Source organism: Mustela nigripes, chromosome 13, assembly GCF_022355385.1.
Source record: "Mustela nigripes isolate SB6536 chromosome 13, MUSNIG.SB6536, whole genome shotgun sequence".
NCBI classification, from domain to species: domain Eukaryota; kingdom Metazoa; phylum Chordata; class Mammalia; order Carnivora; family Mustelidae; genus Mustela; species Mustela nigripes.
The window spans coordinates 144,337,347-144,344,743 of record NC_081569.1 but is presented as its reverse complement, the minus strand read 5'-3'; the positions used below and the strand labels follow the sequence as shown (position 1 = coordinate 144,344,743).

Here is a 7,397-nt window from a genome sequence, read left to right as displayed (position 1 = left end):
GGGGGGTGGTGGTGGCCGCGGCCCGCGTGCGCGGCGGCCTGCGGCGTGTGCCTGCGTCTCGTTGCGCGTGTCTGTCTTGGGGCGGAGGTGGGGGGGGGGGCGAGGCGAGGCGCGGCGCGGCGCCCCGGGCCCGGGCAGGCCGCGGAGGCATGTGCGCCGCGCGTGCTGGGGCTGGTCTGGGGCAGGCCCTGGCGGAGCCGCCCCGGGCCCGTGGCCAGGCTTCGCCCGCCCTGCCGTTTCCTGGATGCCCGAGGGTGGAGGTGGGGGGCAGCTCGGGCTGGCGCCCGGGGACCTGGGCCCCCGAGGACCCAAGGTGGAAGCGTTGGCTCAGCCCTTGCTGCTGGCCTGGGACCCTCCTCCTCCCCCGCCGCACCCCGGGGAGGAGACGGCCCTGGTGTGATCTTCTGTGGCATCATCCGTTCCTGCGCTTTTGGTTTTATTTGTCATTTTTTTGAAGGGGGGGCTAGAGCATGCCAGGCAGGCAGGAACCATGGGCTTGGGCCTGCTGGGAGGCATGGGGCTCAGCCCTGTGGACTGCCCTGGGGCAGGCAGGGGATGTGCCCGAGCAGCTGGGCGGGCCTGCCCCGCACCCCCCCTCCCCATGCCTGAGCTGGGCAGCTTTCTGAAGCAGAGCCTGCCCCCTCCCCCACATACAAGGTCTCAGAGGCAGTCCTGGGTGGGGCAGGAATGACAGACGACCTGGAGAGGTACCCCCCCCCCCCCCCCCCCGCCACCATGCAGGAATTGGCCAGGGACAGCTAGGGTGGGCTTGGGAGAGGATCTGTGAGCAGGGAGAGGCTGGACTAGGGTGCTGGGGTATTGGCCGTCCAGCCTTCTAACCGAGGCCTTCTGCCTGGAGCGGCGGGTGAAGGGCACCAGGAATGTGTCCACCTGGTACCCTGGGCCCAGGAGAGGCTGGGAGTTGAGCTGGCCAAGCTGGCCAAGGTTGGGCCTGGGCCCCCTGCCCCAACCTGGGCTCTGGGTCTCGTGCTGATGCTTTTTCCTAAGCTCAGACCAGGTGGCCCTGCATGCTACCCCATTCTTGCGCCTTTCGGAGCTCTGAGCTCTAGGAGGATGGCCAGGGTCCCCTTGAGACAGGGCACCGCCCCTGCCTGCCTGCCTGCCTGCCTGGCCTCTGGGGTCTCCCTTGACCTCCGGGCCTTGGGTGGGAAAGGCGTCCCTGATGGAGGAGGCAGAGGCAGGCCTGGGAGGGCCCCAGGCAGTTGCGATAAGCTCAGCCCCTCATCCTCACAGCGGGGCAGGCAGGTCTGAGCAGAGCCCGCAGCCTGTCATCTGCACTTGGGCCAGAGCCAGCGCACTCCGGAGCGCTACCTGAGGATGAGTTTTCTGCTTGAGCTGGCACAGGCCGGGGTGGGGGCAGGGAGGCCTGGGAGGAATGCGGCGGGGCCAACGCATGCCCCTCACGGCTCTTGGCCCCATGGGCTGGCCTGGTTTGGAACGGGACAGGGCAGGCCCTCGCTTTCCTGGGAGCCCTGGAGTCTGGGCAGCCGCCCTTGGGACCCCTTCTTGTCCTGCTGTGAGCTGCTTCCCCAGGAGGGGGCTTGGGCTCTGGCGGCCAGGGCGGCCGGGCGGCTGCCTGTTTGGGGGGCAGCTCCTGTCTCTCTGCTGCCCACGGCAGTGCATCCTGGCCGCTGGGTGCCTGGCTGGCCTGTGATGCCAGCGCCCTGGTATTTCCGCTCCCCGCGGCCACGCGGCCTTGGTTTGCTGCAAGTCCAGCTCCGTCCCGTGAGCTGGGGCACGTTGGAAACTGTGTTTGGGCTTCCTTGGGGAGGGTGGGGGGGGGGGGGGAGGGGGGGGGGTGGGTAGGCTCGGGCTAGGGAGCAGCTTGCACTCTGGGGCTCCTGGGAGAAGGTGGTGTGAGGAGGGTCTCGACAGTGGCCAGAGGGGGTAGGGGCGCCGCTGCAGGCAGGTGTGGGCAGTGGCTCCTCTTGCGCCCCGCCTGTGCCCCTGGAGGCAGGAGGCCAGGGAACTAGTCTGGGCTCTGCTCCCCTGCACACCCCTCGAGTTGCCGTTGGCCAGTCCCTAACCCTCCCGCGCCGTGAGCTGTGCTGCCAGTGGTGTGTCGTAAGGGCTGGGGTCAGGCTCTGTATCAGGAGAGGAGCGGGCTCCAGGTTTGGGATGCAGGGAGGTCAGGGTAGAGCTGCTGGTCATCTCCTGACCTGCCTCACAGATGCCCCGTGCCTACTCCTGGCCCCCCAGGAACTCAGTGACCCCATCATTGGCCTAGGTGCCTCGCTGATAGTTGACGGGATGGAGACCACGTCTGGTCATGTGTGTGCACGTGTGTGTGCACGCCTCTGTGCGTGTGTCTGTCTGTGTGCGTGCTTTCTCTGGGTGTGGTAGGTAGCCGGTGGAGGGTCTGGAGGCGCCTTGTGGGTGCTGGACTCGGCGGGGCTGGCTGACAGAGGGTTCCTGTAGCAGTCAGGGCCCTGTCCTGAGGGAGGGGCCAGCGGGAGGTGCTCCCTTTCCTCCTTGGGCCGGGCCGTGGTACCTGGGTACCGGCCGTGGTAGCCCTAGGTGTCCATTGTCGTGCGCACGGTGGGTCCTAGGGGAGGGCTGTGCGTGTGTGCACAGACCCTGACAGGGCCGCCCGCTGAGATCTCAGGCCACACAGCAGGTTCTGGGGCCCCGCTTTCCCATCTGTGAAATAGGGCCATGAGGGGATCTCATGAAGGGAATGGCGCCACAGGGTGCAGGCTCGGGCTTGGGGGAGCCTGCAGCCTGACTCCCCGGCCTGCGGCATCTCCTCTCCCCGCAGTGCCCCGTGGGAGGCCAGGGTCCCTGAGGGGCTGCAGTGTGCTTCGGGCTGTGTGTGGGGTCGTGGGCCAGTTAGGGAGGGTCTGGTGGGTACTGAGCACGGGGCCTGACTCTGTTGTGGCTGGAGGCCGTGGGAGCTTGTCAGCTGTGAGTGTCCCCCCAAGACGGGACGGGCTGGGGTCTGTGGCCAGGGGCGCCTGAGCTGCCCTTGGTGGGGTGAGACACCATCCTGCCTGTGCTCCCCGTACCTCCTGAGGAGCACAGGGCTGGGGTGGGCCTGGCCCCCACTGGCCCCCACCCCAGCCCACCCCGGAGCACGCTGGGGCTCCCCACGTGTATCCTTCCCACACCCTGGGAGGGGCCGGGAGTTCTGGCTGGCCACGCGCCGCGCCGCACCTCGTCGCCCGCTTGGTGTCAGGAGTCTCGTTCGTGGCTGTGGCGTGGGGACAGCAGGCGGAGCCGGGAGGACGGTCCAGGCCGGGGAGCGCTGGCCTGCGGGCTGGAGGCTTTGTCCTTAGGCTTTGAGGGAGTGGTTTGGGGACGCAGGCTGCAGTGGGACAGCACTGCGGGAGGGGCTGTGGTGGGGGCGTCACAGGACGGACTGCGGATTTTCAGGTCTCCTTCAGCTGTTCTGGGGTCATCTAGATGGGGTTGCCGGGGTGGGCAGTCTGGCCCAATGAAGGGCTTCTCGGGGGAGCCAGGCTGGGTGACAAGCCTCTCTAATCTCCAGGTTGAGCTGGGGTCCCCATCCCCAGACCCCCAGGTGAGCAGACCCCGGGTAAGGAAGGTTTGTGTAGTACCAGCGGATTGTGGGCTTTGCTCCAGGGGTCCTACAAGGCCCACGTGACAAGGCGTGAGGAGACCCCGGGCTGGGGGTGAACCGCTCGGCAAGGCCCTGGCTGTTCTCTGGTGTGGAGTGTGGGTGTCTGGGGTCCTGTGTGGGGTGGACTTGTGGTCCCGTCCTCCGGCTGAGCCTTGGGGAGAGGTGGCTCCCTCCCCTCTCCCTGGGGACAATGGCAGCCGAGGCCCGGGCTTCTCCAAGGCTCAGGTTTCAGGAAATGTATCTGTGCTTAGAGCTCCTGGCGCCGGCACTGCACTCTGCCCCGCGGGGGGCTGGGCTGCGGACGCGGGGTGCCATGGGAGGAAACCAGGTTGGAGCCCATGGACTCGGGCGGTGGCCCCGGGGGGCTGTGCTGGGTCTCCTTGGCCATGGCAGTTCCCGGGCCCTGGGGCGGGCAGCGTAGCTCCATCCAGGTCTGCCCAGGACCATTTGTGTGTCTTTGGGCTGCTGCCCCGTGTTCCTGTGTAGGATCAGACGAAGCGTGCGGACCTGGCCTGGGGGGTCTGGGCTGGGGAGAAGGTGGTCAGGTGGTCGGGCTGGGGGGTCTGCCCTCGAGGTGCAGGTGGGTCAGGACGGTCTTTCCGGAAGGGGCGTGGCTGGGCATCCAGGGACTCAGGCCAGTTCGGCAGGGGGGCCCCTCTGCATCAGGCAGGCGGCCCGGGGAAGGCGGGGGACCGGGCCTGCTCCGCGCGCTTGCTGGGGAGGTCCTCAGCTGTCCCCGCCGGGCTCTCATTGCCCTGCCCCAGCCCTGGAGCCTCAGGGCACCCAGGAGGCCTCCAGCCCAGGCCCGTTGCCTCTCCAGCCCTCTGGGAACGTGGGGTTGACAAAAGCCTGTCCTGGCCAGCGGCTCGCAAGTCAGTAAGCACGGGGAGGAGAGCTCGCTGTTGGGGAAACTGAGTCTGGGGCCTGGCCTGCAGGAGGGGCGGAGGCCCGGTGCCGGGAGAGGACACCTGCCGGCTCAGGTTCTCTCTGGATGATCCCTGCGGTGCGAGCGTGGGGAGCCCAGCTGGCGGGCGCTGGGGCCCTTTTGGGTGGGCGGGTGGGGGCATAGGTAACCGGAGCCCGGGGCGCGGATGGAGGCGGTGGTAACCCTACCTGAGCGGCTGGTGAGGCGCTCCCTGCTCGCCCTGCTCGAGCCCAGGTGCTTGTCTTGCTGACGTCCTCCGCGCCCGCCCTCGCGGCCCACTCTGCACAGGGGCCGGTCTCCGGTCTCCCGGACCCACCAGCAGCCCCTGCTCAGCTCTGCCTTGGCGACCGCGCGCCGTCCAGTCGACCCCGCTCCCTGTGTCCTCGTGCCATGCTCCTCCAGCCCCGCGGGCCTGCCGTGCTGTTCCGAGTGCTTTCTCCATCTCAGGCTCTTCCTCTCCAAGGCCTGGCCCCACCCCTGTTTAGAGCAGCCCCCCCCCCCGTCCCCTGCTGACCCATCTGCTAGTGACAGAGCCATGCCTGGTGCTTGCTCCAGAGTGGATGGACAGAGTGGGGCCTGGGAAGGAGCTGGGCGGGCCCTCCAGCTGTCACCAGGACTAGGAATGACCCGGGGAAGGCTGGCCCGAGAGTAGCATTCTTGGCAGAGGGAGGGAGCCGTGTGTGCAAAGGCCCTGGGGCAGGGTGGGCAGGCTGAGATGCGGGCACAGCAGGGGTTGGGGGACGGCAGGGAGGGTGGGAGCCATGGGGAGCCCCGAGGGGGTTCGGGAACTTGGGGAAAACACAGAGCCCTGGGGGTTGTTGGGGCTCCCGTGGGCAGGGGTGTGGAGGCACCACTGGCTGCAGGGAGCTGGCCAGGCAGTGGCCGTGGCAAGTGCATTTATGGGAGACTCAAGAAGTGGGACTGAGAGCCTGGAGATAGCCCGACATGGCGGGGAGTGTTCTACCAGGGCTCCTGTCTGTGCTCCGGGGTGGACATGGGGTCCTGTGGATCTTCCTGGGGCGTCTGGGGGGCTGTGCTCGGGGCAGGGTCAGGAGGGTGTATAAGGCACACAGCCCTATGGGTGGGCGAGTGTGTCCTGGCGCTGTCTTGCTGCAGCAACAGTCACAGGGCTGTGGAGGGGGCAAGGAGAAGGTCCCTAAAGTAGGGCTGTGCTTGGCATCCGGAGGTGGTGGGTGTGGTTGATGCGGCCGGCCGTAGGGGTGGGCCCGGGGTCCAGGGAAGCCGTGGGAGTGGGGCCGGGGTCCAGGGAGGCTGTGGGAGCGAGGCCGGGGTCGAGGGAGGGCACGGCCTGTCTGCGGCAGCTGTGTACCAAGGGTGGGACCCAAAGGCTGGGGTCCGCGTGTCAGGGGAATAGCCCCGGTTGCTTGGCTGTGAATCGCGTTCTCCCTGGCATGGCCATACCGCAGGCCCAGGAGACAGGGGCACCGAGGGCGGGGATGAGGCTGGCCTCGCCAGTGCGGTCCTTTCTTTTGGGGGGAGGCCAGCCAGCCTGGGACCCCAGAGGTGGCCCTGTGCTTTGGGCCCCCAGACCGGGGCATCAGGGTTGGAGGAGTGGCCAGCATGTTCCCGGCTGGGCTGGAAGTACAGAAGGGCTCGTGTCGGGGAGCCCCGGAAGGTCCTGGCCGGGCAAGCTGGGCCTCCCCTCCTGCCGGAGCTTGTGGCCCCGGGTAACGGGGTGGGGCCGCTTGCTGGCTCTGGCTACTCTGTGGGGAGGTGGGTTCTGAGGTTGCCGGGTGGCACGAACCCGCCTCATCATCCTGGGAGGAGGGGGTGTGGGGGGCAGCCGTGGGCAGTCCTGGACCTCGGTTTCCCCGTCTGTGCAGCCAGGGCCCCTCCCTGCTCCTTCTGTCCTTAGGAGGAGGTGGGCCTGTGGCCTGTGTGTGTCGCACTGGGCACCTGCTCTAGTCCGGGGGCTCTTCGGGGGCTGAGCCCTCCGCCCTCCGTCCCCAGTGCCTGGTGGGGGGAAGCTGGGGTCGTGACAGGCCGTTGTTCCTCTTGGGCCTCTGCTAGCAGCAGGACCTCATGTGTGACAGGCCCCAGCGAGGGGCCTGGGGGTGCTCTCCCCAGACCCTGGGGGGGTACCAAGGGGGCCCTGGTCTGGGGCCGCTCACTTGGGCTGTGCCAGGCCTCCGCCCACCGCTCTGCCCGGGTCCCTCTCCCTTTCCTCCGTGCCGATCAAGCCGGTCCGGCCGGCTGGGTGTGGGCTGTGGGATGGCGGGAGCTTCAGTCCCCAGAGCCTTCGTGAACCTCCTCCGGGTCATTTCGGGGTCTCTTGGGATATGGCATGAGGCTGCTGCTCGGGGCAGAGGGGTGAGGTGGCGGTGGGCGCAGAGGCGGACCCTCCCTGAGCCAGGGGCAGGCTTGGGGGCACGGGTGGGGGTGCGGTGGCCAAGGCTGGGTGCGGTAGGGAGGGGGCAGGGCTGCGGGGCAGGGGTGCGGCCGGCCCCTCACTGCCGTTCCGTGTGTGCAGCGCTCCTTCACCCTCATTGTGGAGGCCTGGGACTGGGACAACGACACCACCCCAGACGGTGAGTTTGCCGGGAGCGGGAGGCTGGGCGGCGGCTGCCTGTGGGGCCCCTCAGGGCACAGGGAGGCTGACCCGCATTAGCCAGAGAGATGCCTATGGCCAGATTCCTGGTCCTTTGCCTGCTGGCGAGAAGGGCCCTGGTCCCAGGAAGGCTGCCCCACCCCTAGGATCTCGTGCGCTGTGTTCCTCTTTGCCCTGGCTGCGAGGGAGCTCTGCCGGGTGCGACCTGCAGAGCTGTGCACGTGTCCTCCTCTGTCTTGGTTTTGTCCGTGCTGTTCTCCTGATGAGCTCTCCTGAGGCCACGTCAGGCACCTGGTGGCCTG

The 7,397-nt window shown here is 68.3% G+C and overlaps 2 protein-coding genes across 6 annotated transcripts in view; one reads left to right on the top strand and one right to left on the bottom strand.

Moving 5' to 3' along the window:
- PACS2 (phosphofurin acidic cluster sorting protein 2) overlaps positions 1–7,397 on the bottom strand; it is a 214,643-nt gene that overhangs the window by 152,097 nt on the left and 55,149 nt on the right. The gene's annotated exons all lie outside the window — the stretch shown is intronic.
- The window catches only part of JAG2 (jagged canonical Notch ligand 2), a 109,192-nt gene that overhangs the window by 74,993 nt on the left and 26,802 nt on the right, over positions 1–7,397 (top strand). The window contains exon 2 of the mRNA XM_059374170.1: positions 7,017–7,075. The gene's annotated coding sequence lies outside the window, so the exon portion shown is untranslated. The remainder of the gene's footprint in view (positions 1–7,016; positions 7,076–7,397) is intronic.